The sequence below is a fragment of the Chiloscyllium punctatum genome, chromosome 40 (assembly GCF_047496795.1).
Source record: "Chiloscyllium punctatum isolate Juve2018m chromosome 40, sChiPun1.3, whole genome shotgun sequence".
NCBI classification, from domain to species: domain Eukaryota; kingdom Metazoa; phylum Chordata; class Chondrichthyes; order Orectolobiformes; family Hemiscylliidae; genus Chiloscyllium; species Chiloscyllium punctatum.
In genome coordinates, this window is record NC_092778.1 from 13,559,084 (window position 1) to 13,577,496 (window position 18,413).

Below are 18,413 nucleotides of genomic sequence, written 5' to 3' on the forward strand. Positions count from 1 at the left end.
ACATATAGTTTGCTTGCCTTCATTGGAAGGTGTATTGAGTATAAGAGCTGGCAAGTTATGTTAAGGTTGCATAAGATATTGATTCGGCCTCGTTTAGAATACTGTGTACAGTTCTGGTCGCCCCATTACCAAAAGGATGTGAACGTTTTGGAGACGGTGCAGAGAAGGTTTACGAGGATGTTGTCTGGTATGGAAGGTGCTAGCTGTGAAGAGAGGTTGAGTAGGTTAGGTTTATTTTCAGAGAAAAAAGGAGATTGAGGGGGGACCTGATTGAGGTTTACAAAATCATGAAGGGTGTATACAGGGTGGATAGAGACAAGCTTTTTTCCAGGGTGAAGGATTCAATAACCAGAGGTCATGCTTTCAAGGTGATAGGTGGAAAGTTTAAGGGGGATACACGCGGCAAATACTTCACACAGAGGGTGGTGGGCATCTGGAATGCGTTGCCAGGAGAGGTGGTAGAGGCAGGCGCGGTAGATTCACTTAAGATGCGCCTGGGCAGATGCATGAGTAGGTGGGGAGCAGAGGGATACACCACCTCCAGCAGACTACACCTCCTCCTACCCTGCCCCCTGTAAAAACGTCATCCCATATTCCCAATTCCTTCGTCTCTGCCGCATCTGCTCCCAGGAGGACCATTTCCAATACTGGACAACCCAGATGGCCTCCTCCTTCAAAGACCGCAATTTCCCCCCAGATGTGATCGACGATGCTCTCCACCGCATCTTCTCCACTTCCTGCTCCTCTGTCCTTGAGCCCCGCCCCTCCAATCGCCACCAGGACAGAACCCCACTGGTCCTCACCTACCACCCCACCAACCTCCATATACATCGTATCATCCGTCGTCATTTCCGCCACCTCCAAACGGACCCCACCACCAGGGATATATTTCCCTCCCCTCCCCTGTCAGCGTTCCGAAAAGACCACTCCCTCCGTGACTCTCTCGTCAGGTCCACACCCCCCACAAACCCAACCTCCACTCCCGGCACCTTCCCCTGCAACGGCAAGAAATGCAAAACTTGCGCCCACACCTCCCCCCTTACTTCCCTCCAAGGCCCCAAGGGATCCTTCCATATCCGCCACAAATTCACCTGCACCTCCATACACATCATTTACTGCATCCGCTGCACCCAATGTGGCCTCTTCTATATTGGGGAGACAGGCCGTCTACTTGCGGAATTTTTCAGAGAGCGTCTCTGGGACACCCGGTCCAACCAACCCAACCACTCTGTGGCTCAACACTTCAACTTCCCCTCCCACTCAAGGACATGCAGGTCCTTGGGCTCTTCCATCGCCAGACCATAGCAACACGACGGCTGGAGGAAGGGCGCCTCATTTTCCGCTTTGGAACCCTCCAATCACCAGGGATGAACTCTGATTTCTCTCGTTTCCTCATTTCCTCATTTCCCCTCCTCCCACCTTGTCTCAGTCCCAACCCTTGAACTCAGCACCACCTTCCTAACCTTCAATCTTCTTTCTGACCTCTCCGCCCCCACCCCCACTCCAGCCTATCACCCTCACCTTATCACCCTCACCTTAACCCCCCTCCACCTATCGCATTTGCAACAACTCTCCCCCCAAGTCCCTCCTCCCTACCTTTTATCTTAGCCTGCTTGGCACACTTTCCTCATTCCTGAAGAAAGGCTCATGCCCGAAACGTCGATTCTCCTGCTCCTTGGATGCTGCCTGACCTGCGCTTTTCCAGCAACATATTTTCAGCTCTGATCTCCAGCATCTGCAGTCCTCACTTTCTCCTAGAAGATGTATTCCTCTTCAGTCTGCTTCTGCCATCCTTAAGTGATTGTTACGTTTAAAATGAAAAACAATCAATTTTTCCATTGTTTTGCTACCTTAGACATGAATTTATAACATGAAGTACTCCCAAGTAGTCCACACCAGGATACTGAAGATTAAAATTAGGATTTACTTTGAGCTATGGTGCCACCAATTAGCTTTGGAAAAGACAACAATCTGCAACCCTGGTGTATGGGAAGACTGAAGTGGGTGGTGGAGGCAGGCTCTCTTGCAGTACTTATGAAGCAATTGGATAAGTACTTAAAATTCAAGGGCATAGAAGGCCAATTGCAGGTAAATGAGATTCATGTAGATTGGTGCTTGTTGGCCCACCATCTCTCTGCCAACCAAAAGGCCTGTTTCGAAGCTGCATGACTCTGTGCCTCTAAGTCACTTAGATGGAAGTGGACTAACAAACAAACAGATCAGCCAAAATTATTTGCACTTACTTCACTACATTATTTTATATTCCAACCAAACTCAAATGTAACTCTAGCTGTTTGTTTTTATGCTTCTGGCCAATTTACTTTCATAATTAATTTTCACCCTCTTTTTTAGCTGTTTAGTCATCAACTGTTGGTTTCTTTAAATAAAAATTCCCAATTCTACAGCTTTTGTTGTTTTGTATGGTTTAGGTTGGGATAAGAACAAAGAAAATTTACAGCCCAGGAACAGGCCCTCCAAGCCTGAGTCGATCCAAATGTACTCTCAACCTGTCGGTCAATTCCTAAGCATTTTCAGCTCTGAAGAGGAATACATGCAAGTTAAATAATGTGGCAGATGGAATATAATATGGGGAAATATCAGTTACGCACTTTGGCATGAACAATATTAAATATTAGTTAAATGGAAAAAGACTGCAGAAAGATACAAGTCTGGATTTGGGAGTTCTCATACATGAATCACAAAAAGCTAGCATCCAAGTTCAGATAATAGGGATGGCAAATGGAATGTTGGCTTTTGTTTACAACGGGGTTTAAATGTAGAGAGCATTTGTTAAAACTAACAAAGGCCTTGAGGAAAGTCTGTGACCAAAGGGCATAACCTGAGTAAGCAGTCTCACATTTAAGGCTCATGTAAGGAGGAATTTCTTAGAGAAGTGAATGTGTGGAAATCTTTACTGCAGTGGGATGTATAGGTTGTGTCATGAAGTATATTCAAAGCTTAGATGGGTAATTTGTCATTAAGGGAATCACAGTTGTGGGGAAAAGACAGGAAACCAGAGTTGAAGGTATCGGATCAGCCATGGTCTCATTTAATAGTAGCGGTGATTGATGGGCTGAAAGGCCTACTTCTGCTTCCATGTCTTACGGTCTGAGAATTAACCTCTTGGCAACTGGCTGCTCTGAATAAAGTTCTAAATACAAGTGCATATATGTAGCATTTTTAATTTAGTAAATTTATGGAACATAATCAGACAAAATTTGACACTGAGCTGGTTGAAGGTGTTAAGATGGATGATCAAAAGAGTTGTGTTTTAACTGTTTAAAATGTATTATGTTAAGCATATAAAAGCACTTGGTTAGAAAACTGTGAAATAATGTACCACAATTTTAGTTTATAATGAATGGGCTTCACAAACCTTTTCAGTCTGCTGTAACCTGTTGCACTTTCTGAATTGTTTAAAAACTACATTTGCGTCTGCCATATGTATATAAATGAGGTTATGCTGGTTATCTGTGCAGACTGATTTGCTTGCTACTTGTCTCATTGAGGAAATTTTCACACGTTTCATTACTGCATTCCATTCATCCAGAAAAACATAACATTGAAATATGTTCCTCTTTACTGAATATATCTGCTTATGAGGTGTAAACCATAAAACATCGAGTACTGGTTTTTTTTTGCAAAATGACTTTGCTGCATATGCTTGCTAAAATACCTAACATTTATTTGTACTGCAATAAGTACTTGACTGTTTTCTTGTGTCAGTGGGCAAGTATCTTGCTTGCAGATGTTGCAGTGTTTCGGAGCAGCTAAGGGTATTAACCTTTATTCATTGCGGCAAACTTTGCATGAAGGAGAGCAGTTCAGTGACGTTCCATTGGTAGCTTATTTTGCCATATTGTTAAATAAGACCACTGGGTGTAAATGAGGAAAGGGTAGTGCCTATTGACGTGAAACAAATACTTGTCACCTTTGGTAGAGTCTTAGCAATTTAAATGGTGTTCCAAAATTTGTCTTATTTCCTTAAATCTTTGTTGCTTTGCTTTGCTTCTGTTATTCTCCAAGCTGATTTGCCCCAAATTTCTGCTATGTAAGTTTTTTCAGAAAACCAAAGTTTTTGTTAGAATATATTCAAATGTTAAATCTCAGCACCTCTTATGTCTACCACTTCGACCACTGACAAAGAAAAGGTCAGCAGCTGCAAGGAAATGCCGTTAGTTCCAATGTTCCATCAAAGTCACTCATCCTGATTTGAATTGCTTATCAATTGCTGGGTCAAACTCCTGGAATACCCTCCCAAACATCTCCAGATGAAAACCCAGGCCACATGCATTAGAGGTTGAAAAAGACAGTCCATTATCTTCTCAAGGGAAATGAGGGACTAGCATTAAATGCTGACACTACCAGTGACGCCTATGTCCCTTGCATGAATTTTAAAAAATCAATTAGCTTAAGGTCCACTTATAGTTTCTGCGAATTGTCTCACTTTTTTTTTCCTGAGAGGAATAACTCATGCTGTTTTCATAGCCCTTGGATAGACCCTACAAATCTTTGTATTGCTACCCTTTACAGTCTTTGTAATTGTTGGCAATCCAACAAATCCTGAGACCTCAAACAGACTTGCCACTTTTAGTAATGCCATACAGCTAACATTCTTTTGTGAATTTGAGGGATCTCATGCTAAGCATTACAGCCTTATTTCCCTTATTAATTCATGGAATGGAAAATATAACCTACTTGAGACTAACTTAGTGGTCTATACATAGTATAGGCGTTTAACTTGGTTGAAAAAGCTCTGTTTTCAAACCAAAATCAAGAAAATAGCATTTCAGCTATGCGTTGAAAGTGCATGAGTGTGAAAAACAGTTTAATTCAACAAATGTGGCCTAAATCTATTCCAGTTAGAACCCATCTAAATTATAAATAAAAATCAGGAAAAGTTGAGGTGAAAATTAAATGGTCACAATTCCGATTATGAAGACCTTTAACTTGCAACTGTTCACAAGATGGGGGCAAGTCATTTTTAAAATGTTTCAGTATGCATGTTAGAATGAATGCCTTTAAACATAATTTTTTGAAGATGATATATGGCAAAGAGCAATTGATTCTTTTATTTATGAGGTTTTTTTTGTCTCCAAGTAAATTATACGTAATGTTTGAGATGTAAGTTGACATTTTGGAACAATACATGAATGGTTATCTGGAGATGGTTCTGATACTGTCAGTCTTGAAAGACTAGCAATGGTATTTCCTCTAATACTGTGCACTTAGTACATTAATTATATATAATCCTATTGCACTGTAAATTTGAATAACTAGGATAAATTAAGTTATTTAAGAATTGGAATAGATTTGTTAATCCAAAACTTAAAATGAAGGTTTTATTTTAAGGTTTAGAGTGATAGGGAAATTCCATTTACAACATTATCAGAATGAACCAGCACATGCTGCAGAGATAAAATATCTAATGCTCATTGGAGCATGCACATAAAGGCTGGTCTTCCCCAATATGAGTTATTGTATAGGAAGGGAGAGAGATTTGTACTGAACTATGAAATTTAAATGAACAGTTGTGGAAGACTGTTTATTTGGTAAATGAATGTTTAGCAATATCACACAGGGCTTAAAGTTTGTGAATAAACACCTTGTGACCATTCTTGTGACTCGGTTGGAATTTCTATTTCAAATCAAATGATTGATTTACCTTCCTGCAATTTATTATGGTCGAGGATTCCCAAAGTCAAATTGTTAAGCAACAGAGAGAATTCTTTGGGGTAAGGAGGTAAGATGTTAGGTGAGTGAGTGGTAAGGTGATCAGGAGGTGGATGAGCGGGTAGAGTGGGTTGGGAATAGGGAAGGGAGTGTGGAAAGTCACGTAGGGTCGGGGTGGCTTGGACTGGATGTTGATGGGTGGGGGAGGGCTTAGTACGTAAGAAATAGAGTAGGTTTTAAACCTCTACCTGGATAGTTAACCAGAAAAGTTACGAGCATTGGACTCCTTCAAAGTCTCTGACTCCGAGTTGGACTCTTATTCATAGAGTTCTGAATGCAGGGCACTTGTCTGTCAGAAGTTTAAGCTTCCTGAGCAATTTATGTCTAATCATTGTGTTGGGATTTTCAGTGGGACTCAGTGTAGTTTGTCAGGGTTTGTCTGATTCTCGACTATCCTTAAAATGGATAATCTCTGCCATTGTTTCTCCAAGTTTTGTACAATCCCATATTTGTTGTGAAATGGAATAATTTTAGCCATAAAAGAAAAGTTGAGTTTTCCAAAATTAGTGATTGTGCAGTGATGAAAGGGCCCTTGGTGAAGCACTCTGTATTACTTGTTGTCTGGATGGAGACCATTTACCTTGCCAAATCTCTGTTGGCTCTGCACTGACAATCGAGTCCATTCTGCTTGATCTATGTAGCCCTGCAACTTTATTTATTTCGACTGCTTATCTGATTTCCTTTTGAAATCATTCATTGTTTTGCCACCCTTGTGGACACCATTCCAGATCATTACCACAAACTACGGTGAAATACAGCAGCGTTTGTTTCTTTTATTACAAAATAGATTATTGCTATTGATTTCTGTTTACTGGATTTAAATTCCAAGTAATTTTCTCTCGTTAGTCCTTCTTTTATTTCCTCATTTGTCCCATTTAAATGTTCTGTGATTCGAGGTTTATGAAGGGCTGTTGGTGCTGTTTCCTTGACCAGTTTTTGCCATAAAATCACTGTTGTTTGATATTTGCAGTTGTGAATGTATGCAAACTAATTAGAATATGAAGTTGAAAGTTAGGCATGGCCTGAAACTCTGTGTGCATGTTTTATGTGAAGACTAAACTTGGAGCATCTGGGAACAAGAGCAATGATCGCTAATTATCTGGGTTTCACGTGTGTACAAATTGTACTGGAATGTAACAAAAATCACTTTCAAACTTATGTTCTGAATGAGGGTAACTGAACTTGAAGCATTAACTCTGATTTCTGTCTAGATGCTGCTGGACTTGCTGAGCTTTTTCAACAATTTCTCTTTTGGTTTCAAATATTAGACCAGGAAACTTTGAACTGCCATCTAAGGCAGCACCATATCTGTAGAAACTTGAGTGACCTTGTTCTATTCTATACAGGCTGGAACTTTATAAGTACGCAGCAAAAGGTTTTGACAGTTTTGCCTCTTGAATTGGTGCAAATCAGAGAAGTCATCATGTGGAAAGCAAAACGTTATTAGGGTCATCATGCTGCTCCATGGGGGAAATTTATCCATAGCAATGCCTGACCATAAAGCCAGTGTCAATCAGTTATGTATGAATCTCCTGAGAGATAACAAAATTTGAGAACGTGCTCTTAGGTAGTGATTATGCAAAAACATTCCAGGACATTTCGATATGTCCAAATTTTTATTCACTGAACTCATTATTCCCTGATTGTATCTCATTGTGGTGACGTGCTGTCACTATGTAGAATTGAGAACGTTTGACTTGTAAAAATAAAGTATCGCGATGAATTATTTTGAAACCTTTGGATCAAAATTGGAGCAGATTGCAAGTCGGATTGAGTTCTGAGGCAGTAATGGCTGTGAGAATCTCCATCTGAGTTACAGGCTCTCAGTCTCACATTGCCCAGGTCTCAAAGTTCTCACTTGTGCAGTTATGATGATTTTTGAGCCTTGAAATGGGGTCATGGAGGGAAAATGTTGAAACACAGCTTTCGGTTACTATAATTCATTGGGTTATAACAGCAATTTGCATGCACTTGTGTTCTGTGCCTACTATAAAAACAAAGTCCTGCAGGGTGCTAGAACTGTGGAACAAGCACAGAATGCTGGAGAAACTCAGCAGGTCTGTTAGTATTTCTGGAAGGTGAAGCAGAAGTAACGTTTAAAGTCTTGGATTATTTTAGACCTTCTCCAGTCAAATCATTTCAAAGTATTTCATAATGGATGAGTTACTGTCAAAACTTTTGTGGAGGTTTTTAAAAAAAGCAAGCAGCTCAACTGAGACAGATATCAGTACACTCTATGACTGGATGTGTGAGTAGTTCAATGCTCCGTGTTTTATTACTGGTGTTTGTAGCAGTTGGATAAGCCTCGCTCTGAAATGGAAAGCCACCTGTCGATTGGCCCTCTGACAATTGAATTGGCAAATTGAAGTAGCCCTGTCATGGACAAAAAATTTAGTAAACGTATGATGCACCTCATCAGCTGATCCAACTTTTCTGGCTAAGCTTACATACTGGATGTACAAAGTTAAAAATCACACAACACCAGTTATAGTCCAACAGGTTTAATTGGAAGCACACTAGCTTTCGGAGCGTCGCCTGATGAAGGAACGATGCTCCGAAAGCTAGTGTGCTTCCAATTAAACCAGTTGGACTATAACCTGGTGTTGTGTGATTTTTAACTTTGTACACTCCAGTCCAGCACCGGCATCTCCAAATCATGAATACTGGGGGTGGTCTTGTTTTGTAGCCTATTCACAAGGCTTTAAGAGCTGCAAATGTGATCAGTGGAGGATGCTGGAACAAGTAACATGCTGTAGTCACATGGAGACGGATGGATGCCAAAAATGTAATTGCTGTGTCAACTAATCATTAAATGCATTGAGCCTTGTCCATGTGGGGGTTCATGTCAATATGATAACAACAAGAATGAGTTTCCTCAGTGCTTGCGAGACTATAAATTTTCCATGTTTTAGGGAACTTAAGGAGTTTGTAACATTTTGATTGAAAGTGTATAGTAGACTAGCTGAGGTGGCTGCAAAACACCAGATGGCAAGCATGTGGATGAAACTTGCCTCCTCATTAAGACATTTGTGTGGCCTAGTTGCCTCCAGCTCAAAAATACTGATGTTTGCATTACTAAAGCTTGGCTCGGTTTTACTTCCAGAACAGTTGTTGTAACTTTGTGATTTGTTTTTCCTTCCTCAAGATTGAGGAATTGAAAAGACTTTGATCTTGAGAAAACGAACACTGGCCAAAATTGACTTTGATGTTTTCTTGGAAGACTTCTAGCTATTTGAGACCGAAACAGCGGTACTCAGTCTCTTCAGTGGCATCAATCTTTTTTTTCTCCATGAAGGTTTGGTTTCTTATTTACATAGAAATTTTATAGGAGCAAGATCCACACAATAAACACCACCAGGGTTGACATTGCAAAAAATACAGTGGAATGGTTTCAAGTAACAGTGACTGAATTATTTCATCCTTGATTTTTGGAAGTTTTACTTTTTAAGAAGTGCAAATTTTAGTGGTGGTCATATTTTACAAGACTGGGCAAGAACAATTGAAAAGTAGAAATGATGTACGATCTTTGATTTAAGCAGAGTGTTGGAAGGCCATGCAGGATAACATATTCTTTGATCAGTTCCTCTGATATGAGTGCCATGGAGTTGCTAATGATAGAACCACATTGGTTTGTGTGAGGTCCTCAAACCATTCTGTGCTGCCCTTTGCTGGAGTTGTCAAAAAAAATTCCCACCATCCTGCTTTATTTCCATTGGTTGGTTTTGTACAAATATTGTTTTCTTCCTTCCCTTCCTGTCTGCTTCTTCATGTAAATGCAACTTCATACAATCCTGGACGGACCCTCAATTTTGTTATGATCTTGATTGAGATTGGAAACATTTTTTGAAAGAAATCCAAAATCCCAGTTTTTTTTTTACTGAAGGAATTAAGTCACAGGAATCAACAATTTAATTCGAAAGGATTTTTTCCAATGTTAAGAGTCAAACAAGCAATCTCTAAACACTATTTTTAGTAAACACCTATGTTCTAAAGCACAGAATCAACTCAAGTTAAATATAAATGAACAGACAAATTGCATTTGATTCCAAAGTTTAAATTACACACAAAGTTACAAATACAGTTAGGGCTTTGCAAATTGGCTTGGCAGTCCAGTCAGCATGTATGTCATCTTACTTGCAGAGTCTTTCAAAACTGTCTTCTAAAAATCCAGTTCCTCTTCTAAATGTAGCCTGATCCCTAGGCAACAGCAGTGCACAACCAACCTGAGTGTCACAGTTTTCAGTAGAAAGCACAGATCTGCAGAACCTCCTCAAAACACTGGTCTGAGTAATATACAGAAGACATCCACCAAGACTTGGGGGTGGGAATGGGTGTTCAGGTGCATAGCTGTTTGAAATGCCTCCAGCAGCTGCAGAAAATAGTCAAGGTTAATGGAATGCTGGCCTTATTTGTAAAAGGCTGGAATGGATGAATTATTCAAAACTCTAGTTAGAACCCACTTAATACTAAGAGCAGATCTGGGCACCACCCCTCAGGAAGGATGTTTTGTTGTTGGACAGTATTCAACACAGGCTGGTTAAGGATGATACCTGGGCCTCAAGGGTTAAGTTAGGAGGAGAGATTAGACAAATTAGGCCTTTATTCTCTAGAATTTAGAAGGTTAAGGGTTATTTCAAGGTACTAACAGGGAAAAGCAGGGTAGATTTTTTTATTCATTCTCAGGTTGAGGGTGTTGCTGGTTAGGCAAGCATTTATCGTCCATTTCCAAGAACATTCCAGAGTCCTCCACATTGCTGTGGGTCTGGAGTCGAAGAATTGGGGCTGGGTCATTCTGGAGAGATGTTAGAAAGCATTTATTCACACAGAGTAGTAGAGGTTTGAAACTCTTACTCAAATGGTGGGTGATGCTAATTCTATTATTAAATATGAATACGAGAGACAAACTTTAATTAATCAAGGGATATGGACCAAAGACTGGCATATGGAGTTAGGCAACAGATCAGTTCTGATTTTTAGAGCAGGTGTGAGGGGCTGAATGGCCTACTCCTGTTCCTAGATTCATCCATGTTCACTTCACTTTAAAAAACTACTACAGCAGGTATTTGCTGATTGTTCCAGTTACTGTTAGCTTCAGCCTGCTTGTTATGCATCACTGTGTTGATCGTCATCAACAACTGAGTTCTCATGGTTGCCTTTTTTTATGATTTCAACCATTTCCAACTGCTAACCAATTAACCAGCTGCAGCTACCTTGAGCACTGAGCTGGTTTATCACTGAGACTAAAGGAAACTTTGGGTAATTCTCAGTTATGTTAACTGCTAAATGCGACCTTAACAGGATTTTACAGAGGTCAGCTCCTGAAACTTCCCCACTTAGCAAAATGCCAGAGTTAAGCACTTGGCCTTGCTTCACTCAGTTCTGATCTGTACTTCATAAGCTTTTTCTTTAAAGTTGCAACACAAACTGAGGTGTTCAACCTTGTTTTTAGAATCATTGCCTGAGTCTGCCTAAAACGTTTTCTGAAAAGGGAACTGTTTACATTTTGGTTTTGAGCTTCCAGCTTTCTTGACAAATCTTCCAGCTTTCTCATCTTTCCTGATAATGAATCTTTCTCGGAGTAGGAATTCACGGACGCACGGATTTCTGAAAGCAACCACTGTAGAAATATTAGCAAAATCTGCACAGGAAAGTTGAAACTTGCTCAAATACCGTTGGATGAAGTGACCGTGTTGGGATCGAGAGGACATTTTCAGGATGGCAACCGGCAATGTGGAGTGCCACAGGGATCAGTGCTGAAGCCACAATTATTGATAATATATACTAATGCCTTAAATAAGGGAAGTGCATTTACTATCACGGAGTTTGTGGTTGAAACAAAAAGGTTGGAAGGCAAATGAGGATGACATACAATTTACAGAGGCATATCGACTTTTTCGACGTTTTAAATGTGAGAGCCAAAACTTGGCAGATGAATATAATGTGAGAAAATGTAAAATTTTGTTATTTGCCAGGAAACTTGGGCCTCAATATTGATAATGTGGAGAAAGACAACAGAGGGCTGAGAATTTCATAGTGGAATTTGAGAGTCCTCCTGCATGAAACACAAAGCGAGCATACAAGTTCAGCAAGTAAAAAGGAAGAGTAACTGAATGAAGAGAGATCGAGTAGGTTGGTCATGTGTTTACTGGATTCTCAACCAATAAGCGATGCTGTTATTGAAGCATGTAAGATTGTTTGGGGGCTTGAAAGGCTAGATTCTCAGAAGTTGTTTCCCTTTGAGAGACTAGAAGGCATAATTTCAGAATAAGGAATCACCCATTTTGAATCTGTGGAATTCTTTATTGCAAAGGGCTGTTGAGACTGGGTCATTAAAAATATTCAAAGCTGAGATAGACATTTTTTAATCATTAAAGAGATCAAGGGTTATGGGAAAAATGCAGGAAATTGGAGCTAAGAATGATTAGGTCAGTCATGATCCTTTTAAATGACAACAGACTCGATGGGAGGCAAGCCGATGTGTTCTACTTTTTGTGGTCATAGATGAGGCTTTATAGCTAAAACTGTAGATATGGACAGGATTTGGTTGCTTGTTTTGCATAAACAATGAGAATATGAACAAAGGAGATGGAACTGCTACATTTACAGAAGGGAATATAAATGCTGAAAAATGTTACATGTTTTTGAAATGATGCATTAAATTAATTGTAGACACTTTGAGTTCTAATTGCTTCACAAACAAAAACAGTCACTCACTTTGTTGACAAATGTAAGTATCACACACCTGTACTGAAGTTGCTTGCTGGGTATCTCGGGCACTCTGCCCCACTGGGCTGGAGTTGTGGTCTCCCTGGTGCAGCTTGCAGTCCCTTGATTAACTCTCATTAAATCACAAATTGTATTCTTTCTTCCTTCTCATCCATTTCTCAGTTCAATAACATTCACTGTTCTCCCCTTTCCAATCTAATGTCGAAGCTGGTACTTAGCTTGTACCTGAGTAATTTCAACCCACCCTCTATTCAAATTAGAATTTTACTCTTACTCGCGCACCCGTGCTCTAGTTTAAGGGAAACTGTAGTCGATGTATAACTGAACCACTAATTCAGAGGTTAAAAAAAACGACTACCCCTCATATTTTGCAGACTCAGCAGTGATCTTACACAGGATAGAAATCTTTAAAGTCTTCTCTCCACAATTACAACTTGGCCTCCTGAGTATTTCTAGCATTCTTATTTTCTTTCTGATTTCCAGCATGTACATAATTTGTTTTGTATTTGGTAATTCAGAGATCTGAACTAATGATCCAGAGTCATGAGTTCAAATCTCACCAAGGCAGCTGATGAATTTAAATTTAATTAAATTGGACTTGAAAGCTGATATCGACCATGTGTTCGTGGAACTATTGAAGTGTTTTAAAGTTATATCGAGTTCGTTGTCTTTTAGGGAAGAAGCTGTCATATTTCTCTGGGCTAGCCTGCATGTGTCGCTGCATGCATTCTGTTTAACTCTCAACTGCTGTTTGAAATGGTCTAGCAAGCACCTTGTTTGTGTCAAACCACCAGAAGAAGGTCTAATATACCAAAGCCAGACTTCACATTTGGTGTTCAATTCGGTCCCAGATGTGACAAAAGTATACCCAGCCCATTTGTCCTGGCGTGTTCCCAGATGCTAATGGATTTTGTGCCAAAATTGGGACAGCTACCCCACAGACAACAACCTGATCGAGTAGTACTCAAAATCATACCATCCAGCCATCTCAAACACCATTGCTTAGTGCCAGTAACAAGATGGACCCATTAGAGATCGTGGCACAGTGGTATACCTCAATATTGATGATCAGCATGGAGTCTCATGACACCAAGTCAGATGTAGACAAGGAAACCCCCTGCTGATGGACACCTACCACCCTCACTTTGCTGACAGACATTACGTAATCAAGTTGAACACAACTTTGACGAAGGACTGTAGGTGGTGAAGGTCCAGAATCTTCTACTGTGTCGGGGTTGCAATGTCTGCCAACAACAGTGTTTCAATAACACCACAAATTGGGTTGGCCATACCCTAAAGGACATAGCTGCAGAACTGGATTCATAGTTGAGTGATGAGATAATAAACAGAAGGCGAAATTTGTTCTTGATTTTGTCTCCGTCATGATTGCATGAGTGGGAGTGATAACTAGACAGTCTTTCTGGTCACAAAATTTTGTCTTCCTCATGAAGTCACTCTCCATTTAGCACCTCTCTTGTGCTAAATGGGATAAATACTGATCTGATCAAACTGTTGCAAACTGCAAGGGACTATGGACCATCAGCGGCAGAATTAATGACATTATGATCTGTAACCTCACGAACTGGCATATCCTTCTGTTACATTGCTTTCAAGCAAGGAGACCAAACCTATTTCAATTGGAGCGTTACCAGGGCAAAGCATACCTAAAAATGAGAACCTATCCTGGGAAGCTGAACAGTGGAAGCAATGTGCTGTAGACCGAGCTAAACAATCTGACAACCAGTGGATCAGATTTAAACTCTGCAGTCCTGTCACATGCAGTTGTGTATGTTGTGGAAAATTAAACAACTCAATAGAGGAGGAGGCCGCACAATTATCCCTGTCCTCGATGAACAGGGAGCCCACCACATCTAAGGGGAAGATTGAGCATTTGCAAACATCTTCAGCCAGAAGTGCCAAGTGGGTGATCCATTTCAATGTATCTAAATCCCCAGCATTATAGATGCCAGCTTTTAGCAAATTAAGTTCATTCCATGTGCTATTTCTTGATATCACAAGTATCTGAATGCTACAAAGGCTATTGGCCCTGTCAACAGTCTAGCAGTTGTATTGAAGAAATGTTCCAGAGCTAGCTGTGCTCTTAGCCAAGCTGTTACAATTTATTTAGGATACCAGCAGCTAGCCAGAATATCGAAATTTGCAAGTCTACAGGGGTTAGGCATATTCTACCTGATCAATTACTGCCCCGTCACTTTGCTCTCGTCATCAGAAAAATAATATAAGATGTTGTCGAAGGTGCTATTGTCGAAGGTTTTTCATTAGCTGCTCATTGATGTTCAGTCTGAGTACTGCCAGGGTTTGTTGTAATAATAGACCTTGATCCAGACTTGGACAGAAGAGCTGAACTTACTCTTTGATGCCACATTCAGTCAAAAATACTATCAAAACTGGAGTCAGTGGGAATCTGGAGGGCAACTCTTCCCTGATTGGAGTCATTCCTGAAGAAGGGATTATGCCCGAAACGTCGATTCTCCTGTTCCTTGGATGCTGCCTGACCTGCTGTGCTTTTCCAGCAGCACATTTTCAGCCCTGATTGGAGTCATACCTAGCATACAGGAAAGTGGTCACGGTTGTTGAAGTTCAATCACCTCAATCACAGGATATCACTGCAGGACTTCCTTAGGGTAGTGTTTTGGCTCAAATATCTTCAGCTGCTTCTTCAACAATCTTCCCTCCATTATAAGGTTTGAATTGTTGATGGCTACTGATAATTGCATAATATTCAGCATCATTCTCATATCCTCAGACATTGAAGCAATTTGTGTTCGTATACAGCAAGTCCTAGATAACGTTGATGCATGAACTGATAAGTGGCATGTTACATTTGCGCTGCACACATGCCAAAGAATGACTATCTCCAGCAAGAGAGAATCCATCAATTGCCCCTTGGCATTCCTTAGCATGGCCTTCCCCTTTATCAATATTGCGGACTAACATTGACCACAGACTGAACTGGATCAATCTTCTAAGTACTGTGGACAAAAGAACAAAGAAAACTTACAGCCCAGGAACAGGCCCTTCAAGCCTGAGCCAACCCAAATCTACAGTCTAAACCTGTCATCCAGTTCCTAAGCATCTATATCCCTCTGCTCCCCACCTACTCGTGCATCTGTCCAGACGTGTTTTAAAATGAATCTACTGTGCCTGCCTCTACCACCTCTACTGGCAATGCATTCCACACACCCACCACCCTCTATGTAAAGTACTGGCTGCATGTATCCCCTTTAAATTTTTCACCCCTCACCTTGAAAGTGTGACCTCTCGTTATTGAATCCTTTACCCTTGGAAAAAGCTTATCTCTATTTACCCTGTCTATACCCTTCATGATTTTGTAGACCTCAATCTGGTTCCCCCCCCCCCCCCCCGCCCCCCATCTCCTTTTTTCTAATCAAAACAAGCCTAACCTACTCAACCTCTCTTCATAGCTAGCACTTTCCATACCAGGCAACATCCTCGTAAATCTTCTCTGCACCCTCTCCAAAGCATCCACGTCCTTTTGGTAATGTGGTGATCAGAACTGTACGTAGTATTCTAAATGCGGCTGAACCAACATTGTGTACAATTTTAACATGACCAACAAAAGGAAAAGTCCAAAAGCAGTTAATTCTATGGCAAGTATCTTGCGTTCTGACTGTCCAGTGCCTGTCTGCCATTTGCAAGGTGCAGGTCAGGGATGTGATGGAATGCTCTCCATTTCCCTGAAGTATTGCAATTCTGATGACACTCTATGCTCAATCCCATTGAAAACAAAGTTGTTGACTTAATTGGCGCTCCATGTACATGCTAAATATTTGACTGCTCTGTCACCGACCCATACAAACATAAGGTGCACTGCAAACATTCACCAAACTCCTTTAGGTAATGACTTTCAACCATGAGCTTTACTGTCTAAAAGGCTAAAGACAGCAGATATGTAGGTGCACCACCTTAAACCCCGCACCATCCTGACTTGGAACTACATCCTTATTCTTGCACTGTCGCTGGCTCAAAATGCTGGAAGTCCCTCTCAAACAGTGGTGTGGGTGCCTCTTCAACCAGAGAATTGCAGGGGTTCAAGAGGCAGCTTATCACCTTTTCAAGGCAATTGGGGATATTCAATAAATGCTGCCCAGCCAGTGATGCTACATCCTGAAAATTAATTTTCAAAAAACCTTAATTGGGTGAGTGGCATCAGTATTAGAATATAGAACATAGAACAATACAGCCCAGAACAAGCCCTTCAGCCCTCGATGTTGCACCCACCTGTGAAGTAATCTAAGCCCATTCCCCTATACTATCCCATCATCCTCCATCTGCTTATCCAAGGATTGTTTCAATCTCCCTAATGTGGCTGAGTTAACTACATTGGCAGGTAGGGCATTCCATGCTCTTACCACACTCTGAGTAAAGAACCTGCCTCTGACATTTGTCTTAAATCTATCACCCCTCAATTTGAAGCTATGCCCCCTCGTACAAGCTGATGTCATCATCCTAGGGAAAAGACTTTCACTGTCTACCCTATCTAATCCTCTGATCATCTTGTAAATCTCTATCAAATCCCCTCTTAGCTTTCTTTCCAATGAGAACAGGCCCAAGTCTCTCAGCCTTTCCTCATAAGACCTTCACTCCAGACCAGGCAACATCCTGGTAAATCTCCTCTGCACCTTTTTCAATGTTTCCACATCCTTCCTATAATTGGGCCACCAGAACTGTACACAATATTCCAAGTGCGGTCGCAGAGAAACACTGCTCATCCACACTGACCAGACATCCCAATCTAACCTAGTCCCATTTGTCAGCATTTGTCTGATATCCCTGTAAACCCTTCTGATTCATATACTGTATACATCCAGATGCTTTGTAAATGCTGTAATTGTACCAGCCTCCACCCGTTCCTCTGGCAGCTCATTCCATACTCTCACCATCCTCTGCAGGAAAATGCTACCCCACAGGTCCTTTTATAATTCTTTGCCTTCTCACCTTAAACCTATACCCTCTCGTTTTGGGCTCTTCCACCCTAGGAAAAAGACCATGACTATTCATATCCCTCCTGATTTTATAAATCTGGACACGGTCATCCCCTCAGCCTCGGACGCTGCAGTGAAAAAAGCTTCAGCCTCTTCAACTTCTCCCTATAGCTCAAACCTTCTAGTCCCAGCACCATCCTTGTAAGTCCTTTCTGAACCCACTCAAGTTTAACAACATCTGTCCTATGGAAGGCTTACCAGAGCTGTATGCGTTATTCCCAAAGTGGCCTCATCAATGTCATGTCCAGCTGTAACATGATATCCCAACACTTATACTCAATGCATTGACCAATGAAAGCAAGCATGCCAAACACTGCCTTCACACTGTCTCCCTGTGACTCTATTTTCACCCCAAGATCTCTTTGTTTGACAACACTTCCCAGGACCCTACAACTGGGATTGAGTGAATCCCTAGAAAGGTACAAGGGCAATGGGAATGTGCTCAAGGGAAATTAGGAAGGCAAACTGGGGACATGAGATAGCTTTGCCAAATAAGGAGAACCCAAAGAAATTCTCTAAGTACGCTAAGGGCAAAAGTGTAACTCAGGATAGAATAGGGCTCCTTAAAGATCAGCATGGCTATCTATATGTGGAATGATAGGTGAGATATTAAGTGAATATTTTGTCAGTGCTTACTGTGAAGAAAGACTTGGAATCTAGGGAACATGGAGAAATAAATATTGATGTCTTGAAAGGAGTTCATATTAGTGAAGAGGAGGTGATGGTGGTGTTAACACGCATTAAGGTAGAGAAGTCCCCAAGACCTGATGAGGTGTTACCCAGAATTTGCAGGAAGCTAGGGATGAGATTGCTGTGCCCTTTACTAAGATATTAGTATCATCGATAGCCAACAGTGAGGTTTTGGAAGACCTGGAGGTTGGCTGATGTGGTGCCATTATTTAAGAAAAGCTCTAAGAGAAAGCAGGT

At 41.0% G+C, this 18,413-nt stretch overlaps 1 protein-coding gene across 1 annotated transcript in view; it reads left to right on the plus strand.

Annotated features, from left to right (window-relative positions):
- Positions 1 to 18,413, plus strand: part of rnf216 (ring finger protein 216) — a 226,483-nt gene that overhangs the window by 24,215 nt on the left and 183,855 nt on the right. The gene's annotated exons all lie outside the window — the stretch shown is intronic.